General features: G+C 40.3%; 1 long non-coding RNA gene across 1 annotated transcript; it reads right to left on the reverse strand.

Annotated features, from left to right (window-relative positions):
- Positions 1–14,618: 14,618 nt before the first annotated feature.
- On the reverse strand, positions 14,619–16,034 carry LOC120290959. Its single transcript, XR_005548758.1, has 3 exons — positions 15,925–16,034; positions 15,234–15,653; positions 14,619–15,138 (listed from the first exon to the last, which is right to left on the reverse strand). It is a non-coding gene; the product is annotated as an uncharacterized LOC120290959 (long non-coding RNA).
- Positions 16,035–21,146: the final 5,112 nt, after the last annotated feature.

Here is a 21,146-nt window from a genome sequence, read left to right on the forward strand (position 1 = left end):
TGTGAAGCCTGAGCCAAAGTTGGAGCCATATTGTCTGTTGTATGAGAGGCTTAGAACCGAGTGAAATCAAAACAAGAGGGCTCGTGCTCGTGCCAAGAAGACCACTCTTTGAGTCGAGAGTGACGAGGGCATCGCTCGAATGAGTGGGGGAGAACGTTTTGGTAACGAGGTTCCTGCAACTAAGGGATCATATATTTTTTAGGAAGACCTCCCGAGATCGCCAAGGTTTCTTGCAAGAGCTTCAAGAACACTCCAAAAGTGGGCGATACGATAATTGTGTCGAGATCTAGAATTCTCTCGGCATAAATGTCGATAGTTGGTAGGTTTGGAGATGTGATCTTGTTCGCCGGATCAAAGTATGATCAATGGTTGTAATTTGAGGACCTCGAGTATAAGAAGGGGTGTCCTCCTCCTTATTTGTATCCATCCAATTATTCAGTAATCAAATGCTCATTTCTCTCTTTTAGAGCTTCTTTCTTTAGAAACTTTCTCTCTCTATGATTCAGGTGAGGGAGCGAGTGAGCGATCGATCCGAGCAAGGCTTGGCTTAGGTGCCTCGACAATCCAAGTGATCCAAGATAGCCTAAGTCGCCGCATGGTCTCGATCCCAAACGGTCGGCCTGTGACACATGCCTCTCAAGCCAATGATCAAAAGGTACACACTAGTGACAACTCTTGGTTACAGGAGAGATCCACTTTGATCGTTAAGAGTCCATTTCCATTTCAACAAAGCTTCGACACCATTGCCCTAATCAAGCCAGTTGTTTGTTCACCAGTGAAGTTGATTGAAGCTTGAAGAGAGTGAGAGTTACTACAACCTCTCTCTCTCTCCCCCTTCCCTCCCTCCCTCCCTCCCTCCCTCCCTGAGAGCTGTCTCTATTAGAGTATTTAAATAATATACAATACTTTTATATAATAATTTAAGCATTTAGAATTGTCAGTAGTTGTACCACAAAAATCTCACGTGGTATCAAACTTGGAGATCTTGAGTTCAAATCCTATCAAGCACCATTTGCCTCCCCAATTAAATTTCCATACCCTCACCATGACCAACACCTTCACCTACCGCATTGTCAAAAGATTCCCCATATGCCTCAACCAATCCATGTCGTAAACAATAAAAAAAAAAAAACTAGATCGACAATAGTGTTATCATTACATATGTGTCTCAACCCATCTTCTAGACATATCTTAGGAAGCTTAAAATAAAGTTTTTCGAATTTAACATTTGCCACATCCTCAATGCCTCTAATGAACCTTTCATGGCTCATAGAATCGATATTTACGTGTACTAAATCCATCTTTCCCCTAGTATATAGTATATTCAAGCATTAGGCGATGAACAAATTTCTCGCTATGATAAAGGCAAAATAATGCAAACTTGTTGGTCATCTTGACCCTACACAAAAAGATAACATATATTATAAGCATATGGAGACTCATGATGGAGCGACATCATAACAAGTCCAATTACTTCAAGGCTTTTTGGCTATGATGAAAATCCAAATAAAGCAATGTGACTGTGTCTTATAAACTAATGTTCTCAATTTAATCAAAATTTGTGGTCAAATATTACATCTACTACGTTTGATTAACCTTAATCTAATTTGGCTAGTCTAGTCCAAGAAATGTGGTTGAGGCTCATACGATATTCTCTATGGTTAAAGCATAGTTGATTTCAAAGTACTAGATTTACGATAGTGAACTTCCAACGGCAACCCAAGTGATTGGTGGGGCACCAAGGAAGCTTCTTGTGCTGCTTCTAATACGTTAATCCTGCAAAAATAATGATGTAGGTGCATGGCAAACATGATAACGGGCAAAAGCATGATTGCACGAGATTCAAATAGACAATCTCAGCTTGGTAAATGCTGAGAGAGATGCGAACATGATGACCATGATCAATGGTTACTCTCTAATGCTTATCAATGTTTCAAACACCACCCGTTCGATGAAATTTCTAAGTGAAATCAGAATCCACATTCTTCGAATGAAATAAGTTCAATAGCCATTTACTTCAATGTCTTGCTTTTCAAAAAATATGGTTACATTGTTGTGCCTTTTTTTTTTAGCTTTCATATTATATCAAGCTCACATGAAGACAACGAAAACCCAAAAATTTGAGGGTTGGGGACCATGCCCACGAAAAACATAACTTTATGTCCGCTGAGTGCTAACAACACAAGCCAATTGGGACCACACACTTTGTCGTGTTTGCTGAGGTTGTATCAGGTCGTGACTTGAATCGGGTCAATCGAGTCTTCGCAATTTCGAAGGCCAAATTGTAGGGTTTGGGCAAATGAAGGGGTTGGGCTAAGTTGGGAGTCGATTTGATGAAAGAACAACTTGGCTTGAGCAAAATCGTTTGAATTGATGAAAGAATTTGAAGTGATTTGGGCAGATAGGATTAAGGGTTCTTCCTTCATTGGTTCACGTTGAAGAAGTTTGTGATTGGGGCAAGGAAAAACGCAAGAGAATGAGCGATAGCCGTTTTGTTTTGAAAGTTATAGGTTTTTTTTTTTTTTTTTACTTTTACAAAACGACATCATTTTTGTTTTCCAGCATCCACATCAGCATCGATCTAGCCATGTCGGATGGGCAACCCTAACTATGTGTCCACGTAGGCATTTTCTGAGCTAAATTTGTTGGAAGGATTAAATTGGCACCAAATTAAAAGATCTAGGACTAAATTGGCACCAATAAAAAGTTCATGACTAAATCGGCATGAATGCAAAAGGTTTAAAAATTTTCCAACGCTTTTCCAAATAATATATATACATACACACACACACACACACACACACACACACACACACACACACATATATGTAAGATTTTGATTCCAATGAAATTATTCAATACAAATCTAGAACCAAAGATATCAAATTTAGACTTTGCTAGAATTTAATCAACGGCTCAATTCAAATGCACTTCAACATGCTAATGAGAGCTAACTATGACTAGGTATGCAATGTCGGAATGTAATTGACAATACTAGATGATAGAAACAATACTGGGAAATGATTGCTTTTAGATGGGTACGAGGACACAATGTGGGAATCTAATTGACAATTCTATATAGTAGAAACAATACAGAGAAGGCACTATTTCTAGATAGATACAAGGACACACATCGGAACCTAATTGACAACACTGGATGATAGAAACAATACTGGCAAATGACTGCTCCTAGATGGGTACGAGGACATAATGTAGTAATCTAATCGATTGTAGTGTATGACAGAAACATTGCCAAGAAGGCATTGCTTCTAGATGAGTACGATAACACAATGTCAGAACCTAATCGACGCTGTTGGATGATGGAAACAATATCGAGAAGACACTACTCCTAGTTAGGTATGAGGACACATCATTAGAATCTAATTGACAACGCTAAATGGCGAAAACAACACAAGGAAGGCATTGCTCTTAGATAAGTATGAGGACACAACATCAAAACCTAATCAATGACACTGGGTGGTAGGAACAACACAAGGAAGGCATTGATCCTAAATAGATACGAAGACATAGCATCGGAATCTAATCGATGATGCTAGATAGTAGAAACAACATCGGGAAGTCACTACTCCTAGATGGGTATGAGAACACAACATCGGAATCTAATCAACGATGTTAGATGGTAGAAACAACACCGAGAAGGCATTGCTCCTAGATGAGTATGAGGACACAATGTCGAAACTTAATCAACGACGTTGGATGGGAGGAACAACACTGAAAAGGCATTACTCCTAGATGAGTATGAAGACACAATGTCGGAATCTAATCGACAACGTTGGACAATATAATAAGACTAGAATCTAATCAACAATGTTGCATGAGATATTGATGCTTGTCGAAATTGAATCAATGGCAAGAATATGAAATATAGCTAAACTAGGCTAAGCTAAGATAACTAAAGAATAAGATAAAAGAATTTTAGGGCTCTAAAGGGGTTTGGGCAAATATAAGTGATGTTTGGTTCAATTTTTTGAGGACTTTGGGAAGATGCAATTGCATCTTCAAAGGGTTTCAAAGGCCCTTGAGGGAATGGAGGGGTAGAGGTTCATTGGCAACTTGCATTTTCATAATGCAAGTTCATCACTGTTCATCACCGTTCATCTTCTTTGTTGGAGAAGCCGATCGGAGGCCAACGACCGCTGGCCAAAGGATTACGCGCGCCGGCATCCACCACCTGAGGGTCGCTTGACCTCGGCGACCGCTGCCGAACCTCAGGCAATTGATGGCCTGAATCACGCGACCCAAGTGGCCGATGTGTGGGGTCGCCCGACCTCAGGCGGCTGTCGCCTGGGGTCGCTTGACCCCAGCGACCGTCCGAGGGCCAGATTTGGCCATCCAGCCGCCATATCCGGCGGTCTGGCTGCCCCCACCGGTCCAAGGCTGAACTTCCAAAAATAAATATATATATATATAATTTTTGTTTTTTAATTTAATAAAAATCATTTACTAATGCAAATTTTACCAAATGGAATTTTCGTAAAAGTTGTTTCTCAATGCAAATTATACCAAACGTTATTTGCCTTTTGGAAAATCCCATTCACCCAAAAATATTTGCATTTCTGCAAATGTATTCCCCAAAAGCCAAACCAAACAGGCTCGTTGTCCTCTACTCCGGGTATATGTCTACCTTCTCTTTCTCCATATTCTGTCTTCTTTCTTGAACCCTAAATCCTTAACATTATACTTCTCAACTTCTTCTATGGCAACTGAAACTCCCAAATTTCTCCTTGGATATTTTATCTCATTCTTCGATGATCTCCATCATAGTGAAAGGGCTTATTATTGTCATTTTTAGTTACTAAGCACCATAAAAGATAACCCTAACCTGTTGCTCCTTGGGCCTTGTCTCGTAAAATACCTATCAATTAGATTTGGGCATATGATTAAACTAGTGGCTTGACAAATAATTCCATGACTTTTTTTTCAATCGAGACATGGTGAGACAAAATGATCAAATTACATGACCGCCAAAACTGACAGGTTCATTATGCTATAGAAACATTCACACTGTCTGGGTAATCATGACATATTGCTAGATATCACTTATGGTTTGTAGTAATAGGAGATTGATCAAGACAATTAGTTGTCTTGGTTGTGTTAATGTGTTAGTACAAATTTAACTACTAATTCAGTAATGAATCTAGAGATGTCACATACCATAACCAATTAGAGTGGCGTTTAAATGAGAGAGACAATATTGCAAATGAGTTTGCAGTTGAGTCAATCAGATTGAGTTGGGCTAAAAATAAAAGATTTGAAAGGGTACAAAGATTTGAAGTGGGTTTCAGACTTTATAATCAAATCAAAGATCTGAAGTGGGTTCAAATTCAATGGCCGAATTAATAATTTAAAATGAGTTCAGAATTAATAGCCATATTAATGATCTGAAGTGAGTTTAGAATCAATGGCATCATTTATGATCTAAAATAAGTTCAAAATTAACAGCCAAATTAATGATCTAAAACGGTTTTAAATTTAACGACTAAATTAAAGATCTTAAACCGTTTTACATTTAACCATCACATGTGTTTTGTTTGAAATTTAACGATCATATTAATGATCTGAAACGGTTTCAGATTTAATGTTTACATTAATGATTTGAAACGGTTTTAGAATTAATGAATAGTTTAATGATCTGAAACGGTTTTAGATTTAATAGTTTCAGATTCAATGATCAATTAATATTCTGAAATGGTTTTAGATGTAACAGCCGAAATAAGACTTGTAACGGTTACAAATTAATGCATGGAATAATGCTCTATAATGGTTACAAAATTAATGCATGAATTAGTGTATAAAACGGTTTCAAAACTTACGTCCCTCAAACATTACGGCCAAATTAATTCTATGAAATAATTTTAGTGTCAATGAGCTGATTTAAATGCGATTTGGGACTAATTATAAAAGGTGATTGAGAGAGATGATCACACGATGATCAAGAATTGACAATTGAGAGTGTTGACAGTGATCAATCAAATCATTCACACATGAGAGCATTTATGAGCACAATTATAGTGGTGATATCTCTCAATTTCTCTCTATTGTTCAACATGAGATTGGTGATATGTCTGAATTAGAGGCCTGACATTTGTGGGGTTGGATCTGAAGAACGTCGGAACAAGTATTGCCAGAAGATATTAGACGTTCATAGTCAGAGTTCCAAGAATGTCAGAGTTAGTGTTATCAAGAGATCAAACATTCGTAATTAAAATCTGAAAAATGTCAGAATCAACACTACGAGGACATTAGACGTTCGTGGTCAAAATCTGAAGAGTTGGAGCACGATCCAAGGATAATGTCGTTAGCCCCTTTATCATTTCTACGTGTTTTATTAAAATGCACAAATAATGCTTTGGAAATACGTGTATGGGCATTTTTACTTTCATTGTGAATCAGACTTTGATTCTATTTTACTTATGCACGTATCCTTCTTTATTGAAACAAATCCCAGTAGGAGGTTCTCCGTGCCCGAATGTTAAGCATCCCGGTTCCCTTCAAGTAATAGGTCCTTCATTATGGTATCGGTAAGAGAGTGCTTTTTTTATTTTGTTTTGTTTTGTTGCAAATGCCGAGTTCCATGCCAAAGTGCTAATGTTGTTTTGCAAGTTAGTATGTCCTATAACAACAAGCTTATAAGACTTGAATGGAGTGAGAAAAACAGCAACAAAGGTGTAGAAACTAGGCCAGAAAATGGTGCTCTGATCATGTCAGAAAACCAAAAAGAAGAGAGATAACGGATGAAGCAAGAGACCTTTTTGTATTTCTCTTATCACGTATTGATCACATGTACAATATTCTTTAAATAATACAAAGTACGAATAAAGAATTGAAAGAGAATATTCTATGCTGATCTAAAGAGTCAAATCTAATCTGAAGAGTCAGTTCTAATCCTAGATTGATTTATTCAATCAACCAATCCTACAATGATATTGCATATCTTCCACTGGTGGAACAGTCAAAACACGTCCTCTCCCAATTAAAGTAGTAATAAATGGTGGCTTGAATTTGTTCCTATAAATGTCACATCTTTAATTTCCGCGTCGCACCAGATTTTGGATTAAGATTTTGGGACAAATTGCAATAGGCTTGCATGTTGTAATAACGTGAGCTCTTTCTTGCCATCATCCACCTTGATAATATTTAGAACTAGTCAAAGGTCTTTAAACGGTCCGTTATTTTAAACAAAAGAAACTCATTTCTGTCCCCATTGAGTTTTCCAAAAAATGCGTCGCCGAGGCGTATCGAGAAGTTTTTATTTTGAAAAGACGATAACTTTCTCAAGGATTATTAATGAAAAAACGTGAGGGTTTTCTATTATATTCAAGTGGGTGTGGAAGGTCGTTTAAGCAACTGTTTCCGGGTAGAAAGATGGACGTGAAGCATTGACAAATTCAGGCCAAGTCGTGGAGTCTTGGTCCAGCAAATATCGCTAATGTATACAAAGCCATCTTTTGTTCCCATTGGAGGGGTTGATCGTCATTTCCAAAGAAGCACCTTTTTGTTCGTATGCTATTATTATGGGATGACATGGAAGGTAGCGTTGATCACTTTATGCGGTGGAACACATATAAAAGATTTGGGTTAATACCCTAAAAACCCTAAACTGATACACTTGTGATAAATTTATCTCAAACTATTTTTTGACCACCAAAAATCCCAAACTAGTATATTTTTGATAAATTTACCCCAAACAAACCTGGTACACTTGTGACAAATTTACCCTCTGTTAGTTTTCGTTAAATTTTAATTAAGTTAAATTATACATGACAATTGACTGGTATACTAATTTGAGATTTTATACTTCATTTGTCACAGTTTACAATTTTTGTGATTTTTTTGTGGTATTAATCTAATTTAGCGAAAGGTATAATTGTCACAAATTCACCAATTTGGGGGTTTTTTTTTTTATGATCGAATAAATTAGTTTGGAGTAAAATTGTCATAAATGTATAAGTTTATGATTTTTTTATGGTCAGTCGGGGTAAATTTGTCACAATTGTACCAGTTTGGGGTTTTTTATGGTCAAAAAAATAATTTGGGATAAATTTGTCACAGGTGTACCAGTTTAAAGTTTTTCAGGGTATTAACCCAAAAGATTTTCTGTGCATCTTAGCCGTATATATCATTCAAATTTTGAATTTAACGGAGGGTTCAACCATCGCATTCGTCACCAAACTACGCTTAAGGGTGAATATTCTTGACACATGCGATCTCCATGTTAGTGATAAAAGTAGTCGTGAATATTTCTATTATTTTTTGGCCTTGGTAGAGAATAAAAGTGATAATGCTTGATAAAGTTTTGTCTCAGTTCATAACGCTCTTGGAAAAAGAAGAGGGGAGATCGAGGACTCTGACCGCGTCAAACTTGTCTAGAATGTAACTAGCATCAGTCGTCAACGATCCTAGGGTTTTCTGTAAAGCAGGTCGGTGTAGCTCTGGAAGAGCCGCTGATTTGGAAGGGGGGCATGTATAAAAGTTGACTCTTCTCCATCGGTAATCTTAGGGTTCTCTTGACACGAGCACCAAACAGAAAACCCTAGGATCGTTGACGACTGACCGCCCGGGTCAGCCACCGGCCTCCATTTTCAGCCTCTTTGACAAAGCCACCCAACTCCGTGCTCGGTATGGGTCTAGTAGCTTCAATGGAGCAGAAGACAATAATCTTACCCTAAGCATTCTCACTTTAGCAAACTCTTTTTTCTCGACTAATCTCCACAAATGCACGTGAAAGATCATGTCCATGCATGTCAGACAAGGCTTCACGACAGAGTGACATGAATGAATCTCAAGATTACTTTTAGTGGCAAACGCGGACGGACAGGATCTACAAGCATTCGAGTCAACAAGGTTTTCAACTCTACTCAGTTAATTCTTTGAGGCCGGCTCTGTCGCCTCTTTCACAACTGAAAGAGCAATGCAATAGGATTGCATGCAAATGCATGATCAGAAACCAAGTTAAGGGAAAACTTGCAAAACCTCAAATATTAGAGACGTGTAAGGCACAAACTATTTCTTCGGCGGTAGGTCAAAGATTCAAATATCTAGAGAATACATATTTTGAAGAGATGACATAAACAAACAACAGCAATGAGACTGAGAGGCTCCAATATTTATCGCAGTTGCCAAAGTAATAGGCTAGGAAAGAAACCTCCACCGATGCCCAAATTTGTAGAAGCCATCTGAAAAAAGAACAACAAAACATACGGCGGTGAGAATCAAACCTTGTTCGTATCAATAGAATAAGCAGGCCAAGTTAGCTGTTAATGCGAAAGCTATGGGGGAAAAAAAGTTCACTTCAATTAAGCGTTTAATACTACAGAAGTAGTCACTATGTTTCACAAAGTTTTCTGAGCTCCTTGCTCGGGATGCGGGCAATTGAATTGATGCGAGGGCCTATCGTCAACTCATGCTATTGTTTCCCCTCCCGCAAACACGCCGTCCAGCATCGCATCTCATTTAGGAGAAAACACAGGATACTATCTTTTCGATCTTCGACCCTCCTCTACGTCCTCCTTTCTCTCTCTTGATCCGTTTCTCCTCCGAAGAACCACGGCATCATGGAGCGTCTTCCTGACAAATTATTCGGGAAAAAGTATAGTTTAGTGACTGTAGTTTGCCACCTACAGTCCAGTGAAGTCACAGCTGGGCCGCTGTAAGTTGCCGCTGCCACGGCCACAACCGGTCTTGTTCTTCCCTACCCTCCTTGCTCTCTCAGCACAGTCTCGTGTCAGCACCTTCAACACACTGAGTTCAATATCTGAGATCAAGTTGTTGACAGTCGGACTCTTGTATTATCTTCACTCGTCGACTTGTCCCAGCAATTGGCCAGATCATGCCGGCCAGATCAAGGGCGCCATGAAGACCCACCAGAGCGGGATCAGAGCACTTTGGCATACTTAGCCCAAAGTTCATTGGTTGCTCCCGCAGGTATATATGATATAATTAGGTTGGAGTGAGAGTAAGGGAACGAGAGTAGCCGTAGTAACTCTCACTCTGTCTAAGCTATCGTCAACTTCATTGATGAACAAACAACTTCCACGATGATGTTAATAATAAAATGAGGCAGACCTTATAATGTTTCTCACCAGAACTGAGTAATGATGTCAGGCTTGCAGCTCAGGGTGCCTCCAAGGATCATCCAATCACTGCCAGCCTCACCTTTGAAGGTTGCACCCATGCACAAGACGCACACGTCGAACATGGCCACCCACCATGGACCCAAGTGCAGCCTCCGCTTGGCTTTTACCACCACGTCAATGGACACCACCCCGCCCTTCAACTTGCTCACCAGGACCTTCACGTTTGAGTCATTGACGACTGCCAGTGTTGACAGGGCCTCGGATTGGACTGTGGTGATGTTGCGGGGGCCCTGAGTGAAGGCAGGAACAAGGGAGGGACGAGAGAGAGCAAGTCGGCCTTGGAAACTCAAGAGGAGCTTCATGTGGGTGCACTTGACAGTGATGAGGGGACTGGGGTTCTTGATGGAGAGAGAGATGTTCCATTGAGTGGTGACGTGGGAGGTGGAGATGTTGAGGGACAGAAGGGAAGAGCCTGGGTTGAGGCTGAACTTCGGAGGCATTCCAGCAGGTATGGCCAGGAAGATGACCATGAGGAGGCCGAGAATAGTGAGCACCGCATACACAATGCAGTGGCTGATGATCAGCTTGTACCAGCCAGACTGCGGTGGCCCTGGGGATGCCGGATTATTAGCCGCTGGGGGTTGGATGGGGTGGAGGGTTCTCATTTGCAAATTGATGAGTCGAGTGAATGTTCTTATTCTAAACATATTTTTGTGTGGAGTGTTATTCGGACACAGCAACTTATTACAGGGGTCAAATGACTAGCGAGCGTCGTAGAGGCAGGCAATGAATCAATCGATAAGCATTGCCCGATCAGACGGGATAAGCAGGCACCTTCGCTCTTATAATCACAAAAAAGGTAGGGGGCTGTCGCTTTTTTTTTTTTTTCATTAAAAATCAGAAGGGTTGAATTGGAGTGTACTGGGGTTGAGAATTCTTCCACAAGAAAGAAATATGGTCTAATTCCTCCGCTGTTGCCGGGAAGATTCATTGGTCTATCGACTTTAAGGATTCTTTCCGTTGAGTTCTTCTTTCATCATTTTACCGTGAGGCTAGATTAAGTATTTTGGCTTTTAAAAGGCATAAATACAAATTTAGAGTCCATTTGTTTCACGGAAAATAAATAATTTAAAAAATATTTTTTTCTGAAAATGATTGTTTGTATTATTTGAAATAATTAGCCAAGGAAAAATTTTCTTATTATCAACAATAATTTGTATTTAAACAATTTCATGGGCGATGAGAATATTTTCCTTTAATTCATTTTTATAAATGATATACACAATCATTTTAAGGAAAATATTTTCTTAATCATTAACTTTTTTGCGAAACAAACGAAGTCTTAAATGCCCGGGTAATTTTTGCATTTCTCTATGTCAGTTATCATTGATTCATTAACAGACGTTGACTAATGTAATTATATAACAATCGTTTAATCGGAATGGCTTGAAGAGGTGGTTCAATGTCGTGCCAACAGTTGTCTCTTTGGAACTAGTCTTATGATTAAGATATACAATAGATGATTTATCTTAATGAACTACCACTATAGCCCACAGGATGCGCAGGTTTATTATCGATTGTTTTCTAGAATAACATTATTAATTAATTTGAAGGAACTTGTTGAGATATTTAGATCTTTATCTATTTATGAAAAAATCTCATCCATTTGATTTTGTTAGCAATCCAAGCAATTGTTTTTAGATAAATATTTTCCCAATCATATATTTTTTGCGAAACAAATGGAGCCTAATCTAATTGCATTTTCCATGCTAATAGAAAGTGGTTTGCTCTCAATAAAAAGACAAAACATAACTGTTAATTTTTGCTATGAAATCTCTACTCAAAGTTTTCTCGAATGGCTTTAAATAGTCTTGAATGACCTAATGAAAAGCTTGTACCATTGCAAGACAATACGCATTTCTCCTAAAAGTTTATTGGTGTTTGGTGAATATCTTGAAGAATGAATGCAACTAATGCGGTTTATGAGCAGCCGATGCATTGTGGTGCAACAATGTGGTCTCGATGATAGTTTTTGTGGTCTGGTCTGGAGAAGGAAACTAGGATGAAGGTTGTGGAGATTTAAGTAAAGGCATGTTGGTGTAGACAAATACTTGAATTAAGGGGAAATAGGTCTAATGCCAAGCTCCCACATAAGAGGGAAAATTATGGAGATACGTGAATGAGTTGTGTTGGAAAAGTCCTACATTAGGGAATTGGCAAGGTGTAAAGTTGTAAATTTATCTTAGTTGGCTCATAACTCATTAGTTTAAATTTACAATACATATGGATCCAATTGGTTATGTTGACGAGGTCAGACTTTAGTTCCCTCTTGGTGATTTCCTTGAGTAAAGTGTTAGATTTTTATTGTGCGCTCCTAACAAATAGTATTAGAGCTGATGGTTGATAGGTGGCCTACTCCCAATATATACCGATGTTTGGTGAATTTTAAAGAATGAATATGATCAACGCAGTTTCCGAGCAACCTATGCGTTGTGGTGTAGCAATGTAGCCTCACTGATAGCCTTTAGTGTTTGGTTTACAGAAAGATACCAAGAATGAAGGTGGGTTTCGGCAATATAAGTTGAGACATGTTGGTGTAGAATGATAATTGTATTAAAGAGGGAGTAGATGTAATACTCAACCCATATGTGAGGGGTAGATCATAGAAATGCATATGCGAGTTGTGTTAAAAAGTCTCAAGTCATGGAATTGGTGTGGTGTTGATTATTTTATATATCTCAGTTAACTCATAACTTATTGACTTAAACTCTTAAATGAATGTGGTTATAATTTAATATATTGACAGACTCAAACTTGATCTCTCTCTTAACGATCTCCCCAGCTGAAGGTGTTGATCTTGTGCTATGTGCTCATAACAAAAGATGTTGAGGGACGAAAGTGAAGATCCCGAGTTGAGCCCGAACCGTGTCAGCATTCCGACAGGTTTGGCCTAGAAGATAACCATGAGGAGACCAAGAATAGCGGGTATGCAAATGCGATACAGCGAACGATGATCAGCTTGTACCGGTCGGAATGCAGCGGCTATGGTGATGGTAATGCCAAATTATAATTCGCACCGGGTGGGATGGCGTGGACGGTGCCATTTGGAATATTTGTGTAAATAGTTTTTCATTTCTATGAGTACTCCCGTGTGAACTTTGGTGAGAAAACAATTTAAAGGGCCAAAAGTGCAGCCGTTAGTGTTGAAGGGTTTTCGGTCGTTGATTAATGCTCTCTAGAAGGTTGCCACACGATTTTTCCCCTGTTACCCTTTTGCATAAGAGGGGCACCGGTGGCAAGAAACACATGTTAGATTTATCGATGTTAGGCTTGTTATGATAACGAAAATCTTTAGAAAAAAACAAATTCAGGGACGTTATTGAAGGAAAAAGTTTAAATCCAGGTAACATCCATTGAAAAAGGAAAGCATGCCCTACAAAGATAGTAAATATTATGGACTTCCAATTTATTTATTTTTCCTGGTGAATCAACATGCACAACGATAAAAGTTGTTGTATCAACGCATTAAAATTCAAATTAATCTCTCTTTCAAAAAAAAAAAAAGAGCTTATTAATCTCTATAATATTTTATCGAACAGAAAGAAGAGATATCTGACATAGAATGTCAATTTGTTGACCATCGACATGTCTATTCTGTCTTGAAATGAAGATGATTAACAATGTATTGATATTTGAAAAAGTGAACCAAGATTATTCTTAATAGTGCTCATACCTAACGAAAGTTGTTGAATTAACGCGTTAAAATTCAAATTAATCTCTCTGCCCAGAGTTTTCTCGAGTGGTTTCAATAGTCTTTAATTGCCTCCCGAAGAGCTTGTAGCTTCGCACTACAACGAGCATTGCCTCCATGTGAATAAAAGAATGATGTGGTCTCTTGAAGTTTTATGTACCGGTGGTGCATTCCATGAAGTTCTTATGTTCCCGTGGGGTTATTTTCTAGTTTTATTTTATTAGAAAATATTACTATTATTTTTAGAAAATTTATTATCACGGATATTAACTTCATCATCTAAATGGTTGGTCTATAGATTTCTATGTACACGAGGTATTGTCATTACCTTCATCGTCGTGCTCGCTCTTGGCAAAAAAGTGGAACCAACGAGACTTGTGCTAACAACATTTTTCACATTAGATCTTATTTTTCCTTTTTCCAAAAGAAAAACGATATGTTTTTTTTTTTTTTTATCTCACCGCAAATTGTTTTTGATCACTCATGCAGGTCAAAGGTTTGGATTCAACTGGTTCATAAAGTTTCCCTGGACCTCCAAGAAGCGGACTCTCCACATCCGTTTTTCCGAATTACAAAAAATAATAAAATAATAAAAAAAGAGGTAAAGGACACTATCTTGAATGTGCTAAAGAAGGGGGTACGAGGAGTATCTAAACCAATAAGTAATATAGAGGGCTCAAGTATTCTCGCGGCAAGTGATGTTTGCGTAGGGTTAGGAATAGCAAAGTTCATGATGTATTTTCAAAACTCTAGTTTTGCTCTCCTTTCTACCGACAATGGTAGTTCTCTCTCGATATGCAGAGATACCCCTACCACCATGGTAGATTACAGTTTTTTCACGCCTTTTCTCTCAAAGTCACTACTCACTACCCGCTAATCTCATCTTCCTTCTGAATTCCTCTTTCCTCGACCACCACGGAGCGTTCAATCCCTGCGATGTGGTAACCTCCCCTTCTTCTTTATCCTTTCAGTTGAATCTGTGGCTCTGTTGTCCCTGTACGACATAGTTCTCCTCCTGTGTTTCGTCTAGCTGCATGCATGTACCCGATTCTCCACTTGCAGCAATGGGTCCGCTATTTGCATCAATTCGGTAGGTAAGGCTTCTACCTCCTGCGAAGTCTCTGCTTGCTTTACTCTTGATGATGGATTATGGGTTAGACGGAACTTGCTGTGGCGTGGTGCATCGGTGAGCCTCGCTGCAGGTCCGTTTTCCGGTTTCATCTTAGAATTACCTGTCGGTTAATTCCAATGGAGGAGCATGCACCCGACGAGTCGGTCCGACTAGATGCTCTGTGTCAACGACTTGGTCGATTATGTTCTGAGAAGGAAATCGAAGTTTGGGACGAATTACCAAATCCGAAGGGACTACAAGACTGTCGACTTACCTTAATTGGAAGTATAGTATCCAACCCTACCGTTAATTTGCCAGCTTTTCGGGCACCATGACCAGAGTATGGAAGACCGAACGTGTCCACATATCTCAGCGAGATAATGGCCTGTATATTGCTAAGTTTCAGTTAGAGAAAGAGAAACAGAGAGTAGCTGATGGAGGTCCATGGTTGTTTTCAGGACACCTGGTTATCTTTAAACAATGGTTGCCTCAAACACCTCTACATTGGTATGATTTTACCTGCTGTGCTTTCTGGGTTCACGTATACGGTTTACCTCTGGAATGGAGCACTGAACAGCTCCTTCGCCGGGCCGTGCAACAGATAGGTTCAGTTGTTGCTGTTGACTCCACTATATCTGCAGGATCAACCATTAGACACTGCCGAGTTCGAATAGAGATCGCCCTCGCCAATCCCCTGAAGACAGGAAAGCTAATTAGAATTGCTGGCAAAACCTTTTGGCTTGATTTTAAATACGAACGTTTGCCTAACTTCTGTTATTCATGTGGTAGAATCGGCCACTATGCGATGTATTGCCCAGAATATCCTTATGATGCAGCCTTACTAGAAGGCAATAGCAAAATGGCTTATGGTCCTTGGCTCCGAGCAGACGTGAAGGAATATAGTCCTTATTGGAAAGCATTCTATACTCCACAGGACTTAACTCAGCAAATGGATGATAATGTACCTGAAACTCCCCCTGATATGCAGCCACAACTTCCTTTACTACCTCCACCTGAATGTCCCAATCGACCAACAGCAGCGATGAATCCACAGCCAGCACATCTCTCGTCCGCAAAGAACGGAAGTTCGGCGGACCACGGACTTGGTATCTCGCCGACAAAGTTGAAGGCAATTCAATCTCCATCTACGGACAAGACAAAGCAAGTACAAAGGCATTCACCCGAAATCTTAGCACAGGGGTACTTCTAAGAAGCAAATGCGGCGATTTTCCCCTTATGAGATGCGACGTTTAACCGTGCCGATTTTGATGGCACCCAACCGATGGACAATCCGGTGTATTCTGAAGACGAGTTGCAACAATGGGCGACGGTGGCTGGCCCTCAACAGCCACCCCAAAACAAATGAAACTACTTTGTTGGAACTGTCAGGGCCTGGGCAATCCCCTGACAGTTCAAGCCCTTAAGGCCTTAGTTGCCAAGGATAAGCCCGACTTGGTTTTTCTAATGGAAACCAAGAATTTTGAACCGGTTCTCTCCAGCTTACAACGGCGTTTGCATTTTCAGCAGCTTTTTGTTATTAATCCTGTTGGTCTGAAAGGTGGTCTAGCACTTCTATGGCAGGATAACTTATCAATAGATATCATCCATGCTTCAGAGGATTATATAGACATGCTGTGTAGTGAAGTGAATGTGGCTAGAACTATGCGCATTACCTGTTTACATGCTCCCTACTCCTACCATATGCGGCAGTTATTATGGCAAGAGATACGGCTGATTAGTATTTCCAACACTTGGCCTTGGATTTGTACAGGAGATTTTAATGATATTCTCTACCCATGGGAAAAGGTGGGCCAGAGGTCAGTTGCTCCTTTCCGACTTTCCTCCTTTCACTCTTTCATCAATGATTGCTCGTTAATGGAAGTAGAGAGTAAAGGGTGTCGGTTTACCTGGACAAATAAAAGAGTTGGTGACGATCTTATCAAAGAGCGATTGGATAGGGTCCTGTGCACCTCCAACTGGCGGGTGTTATATCCGACAGCTGTTGTTTTTGCGTTGCAGGCAAAATTCGACCATAGCCCTCTCCTTTTGGATACCATCGGAACACCTGCCAAGAATCGACGTCAATTTGTTTATGAGGCATATTGGAATAGGGATCCCGAATGTCGCACATTGTACAGAGGCATTGGAATTCCAGTAGACATCATCAGTCCATGTTCGATCACAAGATTCAGGTTGTAACCAGGGCTTTACAGGCATGGAGTCGTGAGAAATTTCAGAATGGACATCAACGAATTAATGCGTTATATCAACAGCTCACCGACCTCAATAACACCCCATCTCTTCACTCTAATGACACAGAGGATGCATCTCAAATTCGGGATGAAATACGAAACTTATGGCAACAGGAGGAGCTTTTCTGGGCTATGCGGTCGAGAATCAACTGGCTGCGTTCAGGGGATAAGAATTCCAAATTTTTTCACGCCTCTACCATTCAACGCCGTCAACGAAACCGGATCATCATGTTACAAGATGGGAATGAGGAATGGGTACGAGATCCCCAAGCGCTAAGGGAGATGACGACGATTTCTTCTCTCAATTATATACTTCAGAGAGAGCTCGGAACTACAACCCTGTTTTGGATCAATGTCCCTCAGTAGTTACTTTAGACATGAATAACCAGCTAACTGCCTCGGTCACTATGGAAGAGGTACAAAAGGCTACTTTCCAGTTAGGGATTTCCAAGGCTCCCGGCCCCGATGGTTTGAATGGCCTTTTCTACCAGAATCATTGGGAAATTATCAAGTATGATCTTCTAAGGTTAGTGGAGGATTTTTTTAATTCCGGTTCATTACCTAGACAGCTTAATAAAACCATCATTGCTTTAATCCCCAAGACCAATCACCCCCAAAGTCTAGAACAGTATCGGCCAATCAGTCTCTGTAACTATGCTTATAAAATCATTTCGAAAGTTCTTGCCAACAGACTGAAACCCTGGCTACCAAATCTTATAGCCAAGGAACAAGCTGCCTTTGTTAGTGGTCGTCACATTCAAGACAATGTTTTAATACTCCAGGAAGTAATGCATCAATTCAAAGCACGCAAGTGGAAGCGGAGGCATAAAATTTTAGTAAAGACAGACATGCATAAGGCGTATGATCGTGTGGAGTGGGATTTCCTGAAGGATTACTTGCTTAAGTTGGGTTTTCATCATCGATGGGTCCTATGGGTCATGCAATGTGTAACTACTACATCCCTTGGTGTCCGTTTTAATGGTGCGACACTGCCTTACATCCAACCGACAAGAGGACTCAGGCAAGGTGACCCTCTCTCCCCTTACCTTTTTGTGCTAGTCGCCAATGTTCTTTCCACTTTGATTACCCAAGCAGTTAGTAGTGGATATCTTAAAGGGATAAAGTTTGCACGGTCTTGTCCCACACTATCCCATCTATTTTTCGCCGATGATTCAGTCTTTTTTCTGGATGGAACCATTACTGAATGTCAGAATATGTCCAATATCTTGAATCAATATTGTATTGCTACCGGGCAGACTATTAACAGGAACAAATCGGGGATGATATGTAGCAAATACTGTCCAATCAGTTTGCAAGAACATTTGGCCAGAGAATTCAGGGTTCCTGTCCTACAGCGATTTGGCAAGTACTTGGGTATCCCCTCTGATTGGGGTAGATCAAAGAGAGACATGTTCTCTTGGATTGTGGCAAGGGTCTCATCAAAAATGGAAGGTTGGAAAGAAAGTCTATTATCTAAAGGGGGTAAGGAAGTCCTTCTTAAGGCGGTAGTGCAGGCTATTCCCCAGTATGCTATGTCTGTTTTTCAGCTTCCTCAATCTATATGTAAGACTCTAGAATAGCGTATCGCTCAATTCTGGTGGAGGAATGATGTTAGTCGAAGAGGGGCGCATTGGCACCCATGGAATGCTCTAAAGATCAGTAAGCATAGTGGTGGCTTGGGTTTTCGAGACCTGATGGTTTTTAATAAAGCTTTGCTGGGTAAACAAGCCTGGAAACTAGTTCAAAGTCCATTATCTTTATGGAGTCAACTGTTTAAGGGCCTATATTTCCCTAATGGGTCCTTTCTAAGGGCAGAGATTGGGTATCGACCTTCTTGGGGCTGGAGGAGTCTGCTGGCTGGAAGAGAAGCAATACTACCGAATTTGAGATGGTCTGTGGGTGATGGTAAACGTATTAGCATTCGACAGGATCAATGGTTACCTATTGGGTCAATTCCAGGGCCCTTGGCTCGGGATGAACCTCAAATTGTAGCAGATCTCATTGACCCTCTCCTCCAAACCTGGAATCTTCCACTACTTCAGAGGCATTATGATGACCGTATCGTCCGAGAGGTTATCAAGATCCCTATCCGACCACTATTTACATCTGATCAGCTAATCTGGGCAGCAAGTAAGGATGGTATCTATTCTGTGAAGAGTAACTATCAATCCCTCCATTTTTCAGAAGTCCCCAGATCAGTTAATGGAGCCTCATCATCTAACAGTCAGGATAGTCTTATTTGGAAGAGAATATGGACTATGAGTACGGAGCCTAAGGTGAGAATGTTCTTATGGTCGGTCTTCCATAACGCACTCGCGACCAAAGATAATCTGTTTCGACGCCATATTACTTCGGACCCTATATGCGACCTGTGCAATCAGCAGACCCCAGAAACAATTGAACACATCTTTTTCTCGTGTTCATGGACGAAGGAGATATGGAAACATCCTGATTTAATTGCATTAAACATCCAAACAACAGTTCACAAGATAGCGGGTTGGATCGCTACTCAAGTCAGGCAGAAGAGTTCGGTACCTGGGCTAGCGTTTATTGCGTATGTCTTATGGCAAATTTGGCGAGGCCGGAATAGCTTCGTTTTCAGACACAAACAGCCGAAGTCCCACTTTGTTGTTCCTGATGCGCGAGCTCAACTCAACAGCTATGATCGAATCAACCCTAGGCGGAAGAAACCACAATCCAATGCTCGTACTCTGAATTTCTTTGGCGGCCCCCTGATCGGGGTGCTATCAAATGTAATATAGATGGGGCTTACCAACAGGGATGTAACAAGGGATCAATGGCGTGCATCAGTAGGGATTTCAAGGGCAGACTCACCGATGTTTATTCTGCAGACTTTCTAGCGAACTCGGCGCTTCAATCTGAGTGCAAGCCCTCGCTTTTTACCCTTCGGCATCTGCAGCGAAGGAACTCCACAAAGCTCGCTTGGAAGTTGAATCGATTGCTGGATCATGGTGGATATATTGAACCGGAACACACCACCTCCATGGCAGGACAGACCGCTCTTCGAAGAGGTGAAGACGCTCCTCCTTTCGTGCCCTAATCTGCACCTGAGACATTGTAGGAGAGAGACAAATTCAGTGGCTGACTGGGCCGCGAAGGCCCATGGCCGCCAAGACCTTTCCCCCATTGGAATCTATTTCCCCCTTTTTGCTTTTAGATCTGGTGAATGCAGACGCTGTTGCAAGTGGATGTAATATGGAACCGCCTTAATATATATCTTTCTTCCTGACCAAAAAAAAAAAAAAAAAAGTTCATGATGTTATATTAAATTATTGATGAAAAAAAGAAGTGGATGCCTTGAAAAATCGAAATGCCTAGCTGATCGTTCTCGCGTGAATCGAATCGAAAACGTGGGGAACTTTTCCACTCGATCAAAAGAATAACTAGAAATGCTGGGAAAAGGAAAGCAGCTGAAATGGGATTTCTCACATATCATTTTTGGGCTGTAGTTGATGGGTGCGGGTGAGTGGGAGGGAATCTAACACCCCACGAAGCGGATTTATAGTAAGGCTAAAATGACATGTGAAACAGGAGAAGGTTTGAAATGTTCTCGATACACCCTTAGTGTCGGAACGTAGAAAGGGAAAAGAGAAGCGCGTAAAATTACGGCACAGCAAGTGCCTGATACCTCATTTACGAGATCAAGTTATGAGTAATGCAATTTTATTGAACGATCAAGCAGTCCAATAAATTAACGGAGTAACATAACAGCCAGTCCAAATTAAAACACAAATGCTCATGTCAAGAACCCCGTGATTACATTTCGCCATGTAACAAGACCCGAAAACCATGTTTGTTATGATTATGTCTTGTAGCGGACTTTTATGGACAAATGTTGAAGTTCTAAGTTGGAGGGGAAAAATACCAAAATAGTCTTAAACCTTTTGTATCGGTACCAATTTAATCCTAAACTT

Source organism: Eucalyptus grandis, chromosome 2 (genome assembly GCF_016545825.1).
Source record: "Eucalyptus grandis isolate ANBG69807.140 chromosome 2, ASM1654582v1, whole genome shotgun sequence".
Taxonomy (NCBI): domain Eukaryota; kingdom Viridiplantae; phylum Streptophyta; class Magnoliopsida; order Myrtales; family Myrtaceae; genus Eucalyptus; species Eucalyptus grandis.